Below are 15,364 nucleotides of genomic sequence, written 5' to 3' on the forward strand. Positions count from 1 at the left end.
CTATGATACCCATATAGTATATCATTTACTGAAAGGGTATTAGAGGGCTGGTAGTTGATTCCTTCAAGAAAAACACTCAGTCCTCTATGATGCCAACCTGGTATATATAATGTACTACTTAGTCCTTTATGATGCACACAATAAATGTCATATACTAACAGAGTATCAGAGAAGAGTATTGGTTCATTTATTCGAGAACAACTCTCCTCAGTCCTCTATGATACGCACATGGTATATATTATATACTATATACTGGTAGGGTATCATAGAGGACCGGTTCATTCCTTCAAGGAAAATAAAACTCAATCCTTTATGATACCCACATGCTATATATCATGTACTGAAAGGGTGTCATGGATAACTGACCCACGTTGTACCATATTCTCACAAGATATCATAGATGAACGATTCATTCCTTTATAAAATAGCTCAGTAATCTATGATATTCTAATGGTATATGCTATATACTGACAGGATATCATAAAGACTAGTTCATTATTTAAAAATAACAAATAAAATTCTCAGTCCTCTATGATATCCACATGATATATATCATAACTGACAGGGCATCATAACGGACTGATTTATTCCTTAAAAAAACTCATTAGTCCTTTATGATAGGATAAAAAACTCCTTAGTCCTTTATGATAGGGTAACTTACATAAATAGTTATAGTTTCTAAGCTTCTAACCAACTGTAGATACTATTTTCAAAATTACAATTCGGAGCTTTTTTTTAGCTATTTGGCGTGTATTCAAATACATAGTTCCGTAATAAAGCCAGCCAAATACAATTGTATTTTGACTATTTTGCGTAAATTTGAGTGTATTCAAATACACAGTTTCTCCTTCGGAAATACAGAAATAGAAACGAATACATAAAATACATTGTATTTACACTAAAAAATGCAGAATACAGTCAAATCTCCAACGAAAATACAAAAGACATTGTATTAAAAATGGAGAATACAATCAAATCTAGTCGGGCCTTGGACGAAGTGCAAAATACACTATATTTACACTAATAATAGAGAATACACTCAAATTCATTTAATAATACACTGTATAGACTCAAAAAAATTATATACAAACAAAAAAAATCAGATACACTGTATTTACTAAAAAATGTATACAAACTACAGTATGCCGGCGTGAAAAGCGGTAGAAGAGGAAGAGGCGGCACCGTTTGAAAACTCCAAATCCAAATCAGTAGTCTTCTTATGACCTTGATAAAATAGATCAATACTCGAATTTCTAAAATTTTGCACATGATAATAAGCCCTAGCTTCAATTAAATTGTAGTAAATCCCAATTGTCACAGTCCAACCGGAGGGCAATGACGGGCACCCGGAGCTAACCTACGGAGCACCTATCATCATACTCTCATAATCATATCTAGGTGAGCCACATGGCTATCACCATGCATCAATAACACAATTGCCATCGAGCTAAGGCACCATTTCATACAAATATCATCAACTATGCCCATCTATACACAAGCCGACAAGGCTATCAAAATGATATACACAATATGAGCCGACAAGGCTGAGTGATACCTAACTGTACACAACTGTCTACGAGCCTCTAAAAAGAGTACATAGATCATAAAGATGAGACAGGACCCCGTCATGCCCATATATACACCAAAAGAATTATACCAACTATCTCAGCTCCGGATCAAATAGAGCACCTCTACACAATCACTGAAGAAGAAGCCTACTGGTCTGGCCTGTCTCCTTGTCTACTTGAGGGCATGAATGCAGCGTCCACAATAAAAGGACGTCAGTACGACTGATGTACTGAGTATGCAAGGCATAAATAGTAACATGATAAAAGCATGAAGAATAACATAAGATAAATGAATGATTTATACCTCTTAAGACATTTTTTAGGCTTATTTAACCTTCCTTTGAAAAGAACATTTCATACATCTACATATAATGATACTATACCCAACTGTATAGGTTCGGTGTCATCCATACCCGGTCATAACAAGGCTTGGTGTTGTCCGTACCCAACTGCAGTGGTGTGCGCTTAATAGATATCATACCCGTCCGTATAGGCTCGGTGTCACAACATAGCTTCATACATCTATGACATACATAAGTATCCGAGAGAAACATTACAACACTATCGGGGTGACACAAAGTCGGTAAACCCCCGATTTCTATTATTGAATCACCATCATCATTATCATCATCACTATTATCATTATCATCATCACTATGAGGAGCTTCTGCCAAAGTATCTCAAGAATATTGTAAGTTATGAACTTCGAGCATCTCTAGGATTAGGACATTGTGAATATCTTAGATGTCATCTCTAGAATTGAACTCATCATCATAAACGTTATCATTATCATCACAAAGAACATTATCAACAATATCAAGAGAATCTCGAGGATTATGAGCTTCTAGCATTTATAGGAATAGGAATATCTTGGATATCTCGTATAGATTCAAAATGAGGAAAACATGCCTTTAGAAAGAAGGGTTAGCCTTACATACCTTTACGTCTTTTTAACTACTTAACGTTCTTCCCCCAAAGCTCGCAAACTCTACATTCAAGAGAATTTATACTAAGTTCAAGTCATTGAAAACATGCTTAAGTTCAAACTAGTGCTATTATCGAACTAACGAAATTTGGCCAGCATTTCCCCTATTTTGTCGACTTCCACCAAATTACAAATCAACTCCCAAACAAAAATAATAAAATTTACAGTACCATATTCAAGAAGTTACATTCAATTCAATCTCAAATTTATCCAAAATCCCTTTTTCAAGTTCATCTCATTATCATCTTCTTCACTATGACATCTATGGCTTCTCCACTTTAATTCTTTTCCTTTCTAAGGGGTATTAAACTTCTACATCAACTCAACCATATGAATAGGATGAAGAACATACCATATAATCAAGTAACATCACCTCACTCAACTCCCTCCAAGATCAAGTTCACCACAACTTGGAAAGGAAGCAAGAACTATCACCCTCCATGGATTACCTTTGAGCTTTGATGTTGATCTTCTTTCTTGATGTTATGGAAAGGTTTGGAGTGTTAGGTAACCTTCAAGAGCTCTCAAGAAGTTTATATAAATGTAGGGAAATAAGTGTGGAAGGTTGGAATGAAAATGAGGTCCTTGGGGATTTAAAAAGGTAGCAAAAATCGGTTCCCGACTCAATTGGGGTGAGTATCCGACCTAGCACACTAAGTGTGCAGCCGCACACTCTCTCCACCACTTGGGGGTGGTGTTGGACAGTGATTACACCCAAAATGGGGAGTTGGCGGTCAGTATGCGGCTCAGCACACTCAATGTGCGACCGCACACTACCCCAATTTCTCCGATTTCGCGAAATCGCGTTCTTTTCGATTCGTTTGACCTCCAATCCTTATGGAACCTTCTTGGCACTTGTATAAAACTTCATTAACCATATAAGGGGCCTTATAGCTTCCCCCTCAATACATTACCACACAACGCATAACTCAAACAATACAAAACCTTCCCAAAACATGACTCAAATTCCAATCTTTCAACAAACTTACTTCCACCGCTTCATATGACCTTGAAACCTTAAGGTACATACTTGGAATTGTTGGATAACATTCTTAACCTTATAAGGGCTTCATATGCATTTTAGGCTTGCGCTAGTTTACTCATAATGCAAACGACACGAAATTTCCAAGATGTAACACCAATCCTTTTGTTAGGGTTACTAATTGAGACATTAAGGTAGAGATCGTAGAGAAGCGTGTTGCTTCTAATGGAGTAATCGATCTGGTTTGGTGAAGCATCAGCGACATGGAAATTGATTTTGTTTGGCCGGAGGCGGAGGAGTTTGTCACACCCCAAGCCGGAAGGGTGAGAATAGCACCAGCATTACTTGTCGAGCACCAAAGATACATCAAGTACTTCTTACTTGAACAAGCTATGGGCCGACAAGACCGTCACATGAATGTCAAATAAAAGAAAGTATCACTTGCGAACAACAAAACCCAATAACGTGCATATATATATATATATATATATATATATTATTGACGGGCCGTAGTATGCTCCGTTGAAGTGGGGTTCCCAAGATGATTTTTGACAAAAAATTAGAAACACAAAAAGCAAGTGATTTTTTTTCCTGTTTGGTTTAGTTTGGAGTATTTGAAATGGTGGTGGAGAATAATCCTCTTTGGATGCGTGAACACAATATAGCTATGAGGGGTAATTGGAATACACAATATAGCTACAGATTGTAATTTTTTTAAAGGGTAGTTATTATACTTAAATACTCTTATATAATAGCTACACCATGTAAAAAAAAAAAATTACGATACCCATGTAGTATATATCACATACTAACAAGGTATCATAGAGAGTTAACTTTTGTAATTAGAATTAGAGAAAAACAGAGCCATATTTTAGATAAAGGTTTTGTTTTTATTTTCAAAATAGAAAACTTTCATTAAAAAACATATTTTATGTTAATTTAGATTTTAATATATAAGGTAGTGACTTCAGTATTTTTCTTAATTACTTCTTATTGTAGGTTTATTATTTAGTTTTCATATATTTTTATTAGTCTAAAAATAGTTAGCTAATATTTTGATCTTTTTGTATTTTATATTTATCTTTTAAACAAAAAAGAGAAAGGACAAAAAATAGAGAATGGAACACCAAAAAAAAAAGAAGAAGATAAACTAATTAAAAAAAAAAGAGAAATAAAGTAAGAGAAAAGCCGGAACCAAAAAGAGAAAAAAAAAAATAAAAGCAAAAAAGAAAAAGAAAAAAAGGACAAAAGTAGCAACAGAAAAAGACAAAATACCTGGCGCAAAAAGACATGTAGGTATTTCAAGTAAATATTTTGAGCTTGTGGGTATTTCGGGTAATTATTTAATAATGGGGTAATTTAGGGTAAATAGTTTACCTGAAGGGGGCATTTTGTCTACTTTTCCCTTTATTTAAAGTTTGACATATGCCATCTCATAATTTCGATAAAAGCAGGAGTATTTTTCAGGAAAAGACACACAAATATAGCTTTTTCAAATGGTAATTAAAAAGATTACAACTACTTTAAAAAAATTACATAAATACAACTTATTCAAAATTAACTTTTTAATAAAAAAAATACAACTTTTTGCATTCCTAAAATATCAACAATACTTAATTTTAGGAGTTACTGCCATTAATGCATATCCACTTTTTACTTTCTTTTTCTTTCAAAATCATACCCCCCCCCCACCCCACCCCACCCCAAACAAAACAAAAAATATATGAAAAGGGAATGAGAGATAATGTAATTTTCCAAATAAACAAAGCAAAATCAATTTCAAAACCCATATTCCATCTACTATTTTTTTTTTTAAAAATCTTTCGTTTCCTCCACTTTTTCTTATTTTCACTTGATGGCTGATGCAATTATTTTTTTGTGACTAAAAGAAATTATTTGAATATATTACTTAGTATTAAAAAAGTACACGAAAATATATGGTATATTGTATAACAAAGTAGGTGAAAATATACCTAAAAAAATATATGATAAATTTAACTAAAAAGATAATAACAAAATATCTATGGATATAATAGTAGAAATTAGTATATCTAAGTTTGTGTATATATATATATAGTATATAAAATTACAATATACTAATATATGAATATATTACTCTACGTGCCAACCAATTGTACTCTACAACAACATATATAGGAACAATATACTATATATAGAGAGATATATATATATATATATATATATATATATATATATATATATATATATATATATATATATATATATATATATATATATATATATATACACACGGAATATACTTGTTCATAAATTAGCTTCTTCTTTTTTTGGTTAAAATTAATGAATTAGCATGCTAGTAGATTGTGCTGGAGCTTTTTTAGGTAAGTAACTTATAGTGTTTTTATATGCATTTAATTATGTTATCACTAATATAGGGAATCTCCACATTTTTAGATTTTTATTCATAGCAATAATCTTCTTGCTATGAATATCTAGCAAGAAGCTTTAATCTTCTTGCTAGATTTTTATTGATAGCAATAATCTTCTTGTTTGTAGCTTTAAGTTGCACAATTTATAATATCTAAATTAGTTGTAGATTATATAATTAACTCTTACATATCTTGTATTTATGAAAGTTACCCTATTTTTAACCTAAAAATTAACATTAAGGGAAATTAGGTCCAATAAGTGGAAGGAGGGGCGTTTTTAACTCTAAAATAATAGTAAGAACAATTGGTGCCCAATCGGTGAAAGGGGGGAAATTAAGCCCTTATAAATACGTTAGGGAGCATCTTTACCCTCTGTTTTGTCTCTCTCTCTTTTTTTTCTTTTTTCTTTTTTTTTTTTTTTTTTTTGTTATTTGAATTTGAGTCCATAATTTGTTTGGAGTTTGGCACAAAAATATTTTTGAAACTTATGCTACAGGTGATTGGACCAACCTCTAAGAAGAAAATAGATCTTTCAGAAGTCTTTTTCTCATTAAAGTGATAGAATTTAATTAATAAAATGGCTCTAACAACACATACTATTAATCAGTACATTGGCTTCCTAGAGATATTGTACTCTTCAATGATATATGCTTTCATGGTTAATAACAGTAAAAAAAAAAAAAATCTAGAAAGGCGGAAAATTTAAGCCCTTATAAATACGTTAAGAGCATTTTGAGCCCTTTTTTTGTCCTTTTTTTCAAATTTTAATTTGGGTCCGTAAGTTGTTTGGAGTTTGGCACAAAAATATTTTTGAACCCTGTGCTACATGCGATTGGACCAACTTCTATGAAGAAAATAGATCTTTTAGAAGTCTTTTTCCCATTAAAGAAATAAAATTTAATCAATAAAATGGCTCCAACAACCCATACTACTAATCAGTAGATTGGCTTCCTAAAGATATAGTACTCTTCAATTATATATGCTTTCATGGTTAATAATAAAAAAGCAAAAATCAAGAAAAAATTTCTAAATGTTGGGTGGCATTCGAAAATAAAACTTTCAAGTAGGCAATGTTTACTTTGGCGAATGAAGGAATAGAACTGGAAAACATAAATGAATCAAACTCGTATTGTTAAGGAAATGGATTTATGAAATAATGCAACTCTTTTCCATCACAGAAGCTATGCAAACAGTTCAAGATAAGAAGAAAGTAAAAATGTCATTAGCTACAGCAAAAGAAATCAGTAGTTTTCTTATTTTGTCACTTGCGTAATTAAATAAAAGAAAAGAGATAGAAAGGGGAAAATGTATAGAGCTGGACAAAAGCAAGAAAAACTTTTATTCATATCTTGTGTTTTAATCAAATAATATTAGTTTATTATAATTATTATAAAAATAAAAATTAACTATAATTAAGTGATATAAAAAGTCACATCTCCATCGTAGTGAGTTAATTCCCTAAAAGATCATCCATGTTTTTACAATTGCCTCTTAATATCACTTTTATTTCTTTTAGAACTAGAATATCACCCAACTATCTCTATTTTCCTCAAAAAATACTAATCATTACAAAACTCTTCTTCTCTCCCAGTTGGCATGCCATGTCACATCAAAATTTTATTTTTTTTAATAATAAACTTATGGAATAATTTTAAAGACCTCCCTCCAAGTTTACCTTTATAACACTTAGTTCCCTTTACACTAGCCTCCCTTATTTTGATTCTTCTGTAACCAAACTAATTTTAAAATACAAAAAAAATATTTATGTTGCTAATATACCCTTTTGTAACCTTATTTATAATGTTTAAACTTTGACAATAATAGTTTTTCATTGATAGTAAGATTTTTCCTAATTCATAACTATCTAATTTTATAATTAAAAGTGTTTTTTTTTTTTTTGTGCTTGAAAATTTTAATCTCGAACGCTAAAACATAAAATTCAATAATTGTGATATGAATATTGATTTAGAAAGCTTGGGCTTCATACTGCTTCATTAATTATTTTTAAAATCTCACGCTGTATATACAGTTTCCAACCATTTTTTGTAAATATAATTATGCTCCTTCTACGAAAAAAAAATAGTTTAAAACTTATTGCAATAATACAACTATAAGAATTTAAAAAATGGATTATTCATATCACCCTCTAAACACTAAAAGCGAGATGTGCTCCTTTTAGCCTAAATATTGTTATTAATAACATGATTATAAGAACAAAGAGAAATATTACTATAACACTAGAATTTAGGATTTCTCATAGTGATGTTACATTAACACTATAATTTAGGATTTCTTATTTAGATATAAGATAGTTTTAAATTTGGGTGCTGCTAAATAGCAAAATCCACTTTGTCAAAATTGTCAAAATTGGGGCTGGCCCATAGCAAAATGACCAGAATACCCTAACCCTCAACAGCTAACTTCTCTCCTTTAATGTAGTGTTATAATTAAAGTAGGTCACACTAAAACATAATGGCAATATTTAAATGAGATGCATACACCTATATTATACGGTGGGCCAACCTAACAATATACACAGGCCACACTAAAACATAAATGGCAATATTTAAATGAGATGCATACACCTATATTATACGGTGGGCCAACCTAACAATATACACAACTTTATTTTTTTTTCATTATATGGTGGGTCAATCTAAACAATATACACAACTTTATTTATTTTTTATTTCATTATACGGTGGGCCAGCCTAAACAATATACACAAATTTATTTATTTTTTCTTTCATTATACGGTGGGCCAACCTAAATAATATATAAAGCCTTAATTCTTTTTCCCTTTTTTTTTTTCCTTTTTAGAGACATTTACCCCCTAAAACAATTAGTAAGAATTATACACAAGAATAACATATCTTTTTAAAAGTAACAAATATAGCACATTGAATAGAAAAAAAATATAAATACAATAATAAACTCCGATTAAAGCCAACCCTCTCCATTAATTAATGAAATCTATTTTCATTAATACAATTTTACTCATTTACTCTTTTCTCTCACTTCCACAATGATCTCTCTCCCCACCTACTAAAAGGCTTGTCAATTAAGTGTGATAATATATATGCTACTAGTGTATCTGTCTGCGCTTTGCACGGTAATAAAAGAATTTTTTTTTCTTCTAATATTTGAATATTAAAAATTAGTCTTAAAATTCAAGTAGTTTAGTTTGAGTTTTAGTATATTTTATTATTGACATTTAACTTTAGTATATTTTATTATTAACACATTTAAATTTATAATTTCTTTTTTGTATGTTTAGTATTTGATATATGTACATTGGTATTTATATTTTTTATTTTCGTTATAAATTTTAATACTTTTATAACTCTTCCCGATTTAACATCTAAGAATGAAGGGAAATAAAAAATAAAATGAAAGGAAAATACTAAAATGACATACGCCCTCAACTTGTACCAAAATTTGGATTGCACATCTAATTTTGCGTATACATATTATTATTGCTTATAAAAAGTAGCTCCTATCACCATTTGACGCCATGTGTCATAACTCATAGTGTGTTCTCCTTAAGCTCATGAGAGGAAAAACAAACGACACAAAAAATGATGATTTTAATTTTTTTTCTTAAATCATACTTTTATTTTACTTTTTATTTGTTATATATGTTTTCTTGTTTTTTGTTTTTTCTCTTCCTTCGTTTTTCTTATTTTCCCCAACCCATCGCTTCTCTAAGTTTTGCCTTAATTTTTCTCTTTGCCTTTCTTACTTTCTAGCCCTTTTTAAACAAAATAAAAGAAAAGAAATTTTACTTTGTCTGTTGGTGAATAAACTCTATTACCAAAGCAGATAAAATTTTACTTTTATCTTTTACTATGATTGATAGTACTTTTTATATAGTCTACAACTTTTTGTTTACGCGTTATTTGAACAAATGTATATAAAAACTTGTTATCATATCTCTCACTCATGGAATACAAAAAAGTTATTAGATGTAGTAACATACCAGTAGTATAGTACAATGCATGTGTTTCTCAATATGCTAACCATGTAAATGGAATTAGTTTTATACTATGTATGGTAGAATGTATAAATTTATATCAAAAAGAATATAAAATAAAACCCAAATTTAATTATGGGACACTACACCTTATCCCATCAAACTTGAAATTATTTTATCGTACCTTTCATACGGGATAAATTAGTCCGGACTCCGCGTACAATGAGTGCAAAGTACTTACCTTTGACTTATCAAAATTAACATTCAACAAAGTGCAAGAAGATTCAAATAATCAAAGGAGAAAAAAGCAACGCCATAACTTTTATAGTGGGAACAAAATAACCATTTATCAGATAAATAAAGCTAAGAGAAATCAGAATCATTATCAGATAAATAAAGCTAAGAGAAATCGAAATCAAAATCATAAGCTAATAGAAATCGAAATCAAAATCATACTCATAATCAAGACTTTCAATAGGGCAAACATTCTTGGCTCCTATAATTGCAATTTGTGAGGTATTATTGACTCTGCTCTTGGAAATAAGCAGTGGCTCTCTAAAACCACTCTCAGAAACCGTTAAAATTGTCCTCTCTAAATCTTTGCCATCTTCCATTATCATCACCCAACTCCTTTATTCTCTATATCATCTTGATCTTCCATCATTACCCACCTCCCCAAAACTCCCCGTTCTCTCTATATATTACTGTAAAATTTAATGAACATTAACATGCATTAATTCTAGGGGAAGGAGAATGAATCAACCGTTACCTTCGGGAATAAGAACAGACTCTTCAATCTATTGCCTCTTCGGGTGTGCCATAGATTATAATGTAACATCCATATATGTAACTTCTAATATTAAAGAATTAATGAAAGAAATTTAAGAGAAGAAGTTAATATGTGCAATCACAAGGGCTTAAGGAATTTTTGCTCTTCCGTTGTGCTATACTGTAACCTCCATACATGTAAATTAATGAAAGAATTTAAGGGTGAAAATTAGTATAATTTTAATCAATATCTTAAGGTGAAAATAAGAGAAAAAGGTCAAAAAAAGTGATAAAAGATAAATAGAAATGGTGACCATAGAGAGGTGCCACATCACCTTATCTATGCCTAGCTTTATATTATACATAGATTGTTGGTGATTTTATTTAGGTAAAGAGCAACTATTTAAAATCATTTCACAATCTCACATTATAGAAGCAACAATGCTGCCATTTTTATTTGGAATAACCACTACGAGTTTAATACTAATTTTTCATTAGATTGAATGCTCAAAGTTATAGATGATAGAAGATGGTGAACCAACTTATATTATTCTATTCTAAACTGACTTTTAAATAACCTCTTGAACATAAAACATATAGTATATAAAAAATATTAAAATTGATATTATTCACGCGTATATCAAAAGGAATCAAATGAGAACTAACTTTTGCAATCTCATCAAATATTCTTTGTATTTATATCTAAGTTAAATTTCCGCAAGTGATCTCTTGACTCACTCTCATACATAAATTACCAATAAGATACTAACGTTTCTCCTAATTAGTAAAGTAAATTAGTAATAAAAAACATGTTCCATGAATTGATGAATAAAATGAATAGAAAAAAAAGTAATGAATCAATTTCAGATCCTCAGCTGTTATTACTTTCAAAAGGGAATTTGGAGCTCTTATAAAATTAAAATAAAATATTAACGAGGAAAGAAGTGTTATATGTTGAGAAGAACTAATTAGGATGTAATAAAATTGATCTAGAATTTTTGAAAAATGAAGAAGATGTTTTTATCACTATTATTCATATTCGTACTTAGTTTTCGTGCATCCCAGGCCTCATTCCGTAACTAACTATAGAACAATATTTGCCTTTATAATTTGGTGCTTGGAGTTTTAGCATTGCTTCCCATACAATTTCACTAATCAACTGCCAGTATATTTTTAATTTCTCAGCGTCAAAATCTCATCCATTGACACCTTTGATTTAATAGATTTTGACATGAATATATCAATCGAATAATATGATCAATGCTAATTTAACTTGCAACAACAAATTATTTAAATAGATAATTTAAGAATTTGATGTGTAATCGATGAAATGTCTGAAAATGATATTAGGCTTATTTTATTTTTATTGACGCTAAAATTGAATGAACGAAATTGACTTGTCTTAAAAAAATTATGGATTAAACAATGTTAATCTAGACAAGTTCGGTAATGTAAAACAACGACAAGAATCGCTAACGATCGCTACGTACACAAGTTCGTAACGTAAAAAACTCACACAAAGCATGAATGTCATTATTTACATTTATGAGAGTGCAACAAACCTATATTTTGCATCGAATTTCCTATTAAATATTGAAAAGTCATTTATTTTACCATTTTGCTCTATCAAAAAATGCAGATAAGTAAATTTTCGTTCCAACAAATGATGAATGCTATTACAGTGAAATTGGTCAAGGTTCGCGTTTAGAACCCTTCGGTCCCGAGTTCAATTCTAGGTGCGCACATTTAGTCTAAAAAATTTTTTTCCATTTTTTCTTTCACTTACATGATCACCAAACTCAAACAGATCAATCAAATATCAATGTACTTTATACAATTTTGTCCAAATTTTGTTGCCTACCCTATAATTTATTGCATTCCCTTAGATTGTAATTAAAAGTGAGTTGCCCTTGTTGATCAAGTATATTTGATGCAATGTTGGGAAACTTTTGATATTAGGTTGCATTAGATATTGCTGAATATATGGGTTGTGGTTGTTTGGGCCCAACTTCTTTGAAAAATGCATGCCCAATACATCTTTATGTTCATAACAAACATACCCAAAGTTAAGAAGTAATGTCATATAACTTGTCTTACTCCAAATATTCCTTTAGTCCTATTAACATACGATTATTTAACTAAGATATTTTTAAGAAAATAACACAAAATCTAAAATGAAATATGACGTTGTACTAAAATATTCAACAACAAAAAAAAAGTAATAAAATCGCATAAAAAATTATCATAATCAAAAAGCATTAAGTCATGCTATAATAAATACGGCTAATTTATAAGACATGGTATTGAATATTGACTACTTGTCACACACACACACACACACATATAGAGACAGAGAGAGAGAGAGAGAGAGAGAGAGGATCGATTGAATTAAATCAAACATTGCTAATTGTTACTCAATCCTATATAATAGTTAGCTAAATTGCAGCAATTTAATGTTTCAATTAAAATCAACCATAGTGTTAATTACTTGTTAAATCTACTATTTTTGTTTAAACTAATTGAATTAGATCTAAAATTGCTTAATACTACTCAATTATATTTAATCCTTAACTAATTGAGATAATTTCATGTTTCAATTAAAGTCAACTATAGGATTGACTACTTGTTACAACTACTTAAAAAAATTAAATCAAAAGTTGTTAATTGTTACTCAATCCTATAAAATACTTATCTAAATTGAAAGAATTCAAATGTTTCAATTAAAGTCAACCATAGTGTTGACTATTTGTTACATTCACTATTTTTGTTTATGTTGATTGAATTGGATCTAAACTTGCTAAATGCAACTAAATTCTATTTAATACTTAACTAATTCAGGTAATCTCATGTTTCAATTAAAGTCAACCATAGTATTGACTACTTGTCGCGTATTGTTTTTTAAAATTGATTGAATTAAATCAAATGTTGTTAATTGTTACTCAATCCTATGCAATACTTAGCTAAATTGAAGGAATTCAAATGTTTCAATTAAAGTCAACCATAGTGTTGACTATTTGTTACATTCACTATTGTTGTTTATATTGATTGAATTAGATCTAAACTTGGTAAATGCAACTTAATTTTATATACTTAATTAATTGAGATAATTCCATGTTTCAATTAAAATCAATCATAGTATTGACTATCTGTCACATATATTTTTTTAAAAATTGATTGAATTAAATTAAACGTTGCTAATTGTTACTCAATCCTATGTAATACTTAGCTAAATTGCAGCAATTCAATGTTTCGATTAAAATCAATCATAGTGTTGACTACTTATTAAATCTACTAATTTTGTTTAAACTAATTGAATTAGATCTAAACTTGCTGACTACTACTCACTTATATTTAATACTTAACTAATTGAGATACTTTCATGTTTTAATTAAAGTCAACTATAGTATTGACTACATGTTGCATCTACCTTTATTATTTTAAAAAATGATTAAATTAAATTGAAAGTTGCTAATAGTTACTCAATCTTATATAATACTTAGCTAAATTAAAGGAATCCAATGTTTCAATTAAAGTCAACTATAGTGTTGACTATTTGTTATATCCACTATTTTTTATTAAATTGATTAAATTAGGTCTAAACTTGCTGAATGTTACTCAATTCTATTTAATACTTAACTAATTTGATAATTTCATGTTTTAATTAAAATCAACCATAGTATTGACTACTTGTTGCATTTTTTAAAATTGATTGAATTAAATCAAAAGTTGCTAATTATTATTCAATCCTATATAATATCTAGCTAAATTGCAGCAATTCAATGTTTCAATTAAAATCAACCATAGTGTTGACTACTTGTTAAATCTACTATTTTTGTGTAAAATAATTGAATTAGATCTAAATTTGCTTAATACTACTCAATTATATTTAACAGTTAACTAATTGAGATAATTTCATGTCACGACCCAAATCATGGGTCATGCGGGCACCCACACTAACCCTCCCTGGTGGGCGAACCCTTGAGATAACTACCTTAATTTGATACAACATACGGAATAAATATCGTTATTATAAGAAATTCCCAAAATCTGGTCTAGACTCGTACAAGAGCTTCTAAGAAGTTTACAATTTGAATAGTTAACGATACTCAAAGCCGGATACGACTTCGTTGAAGGATGAGAGAACAACAGAAATCTAAGGAGAGACTGCGGGTTGCAATATCTCAAATAGCTCACCCAAACGCCTATGACGAATGCCTCGAAACGGTCGTGGAGACCTAACATCACGTAAAATAACTCACACTCCGAGAAGGAGTGTAGCAAGAGTAGTATGAGCACAACACAAGGCTCGTAGGTATCATAGGCCGACAATGGTTAGTTCACGCATATAAACAAGAAGCAACTAACAAGTAAGCAGATAAGTAATCAAACACAGTCACACATCTAGCACATGAGAAAGTCTTGCATTAACGATAGTCACAAGGGATCTCAATATCTCAGATTATAAGCCTAGGAGAATTCTATAAACCTCGATTCCATCCAACCTTTAAAATAAATACTCACAAACAACAACTCAGTAATTCACAAATCAAGAATCAATCAGAGAATGTGCCATGCAATGACATGAATGACCATTCCAATGGAGTGCTATGCAATGACATGAATGACCATTCAAATGGAGTGCTATGCAATGCAATGTCGTGCTATGTAAATGTTATC

This window comes from Lycium ferocissimum, chromosome 10, assembly GCF_029784015.1.
Source record: "Lycium ferocissimum isolate CSIRO_LF1 chromosome 10, AGI_CSIRO_Lferr_CH_V1, whole genome shotgun sequence".
Lineage (NCBI taxonomy): Eukaryota > Viridiplantae > Streptophyta > Magnoliopsida > Solanales > Solanaceae > Lycium > Lycium ferocissimum.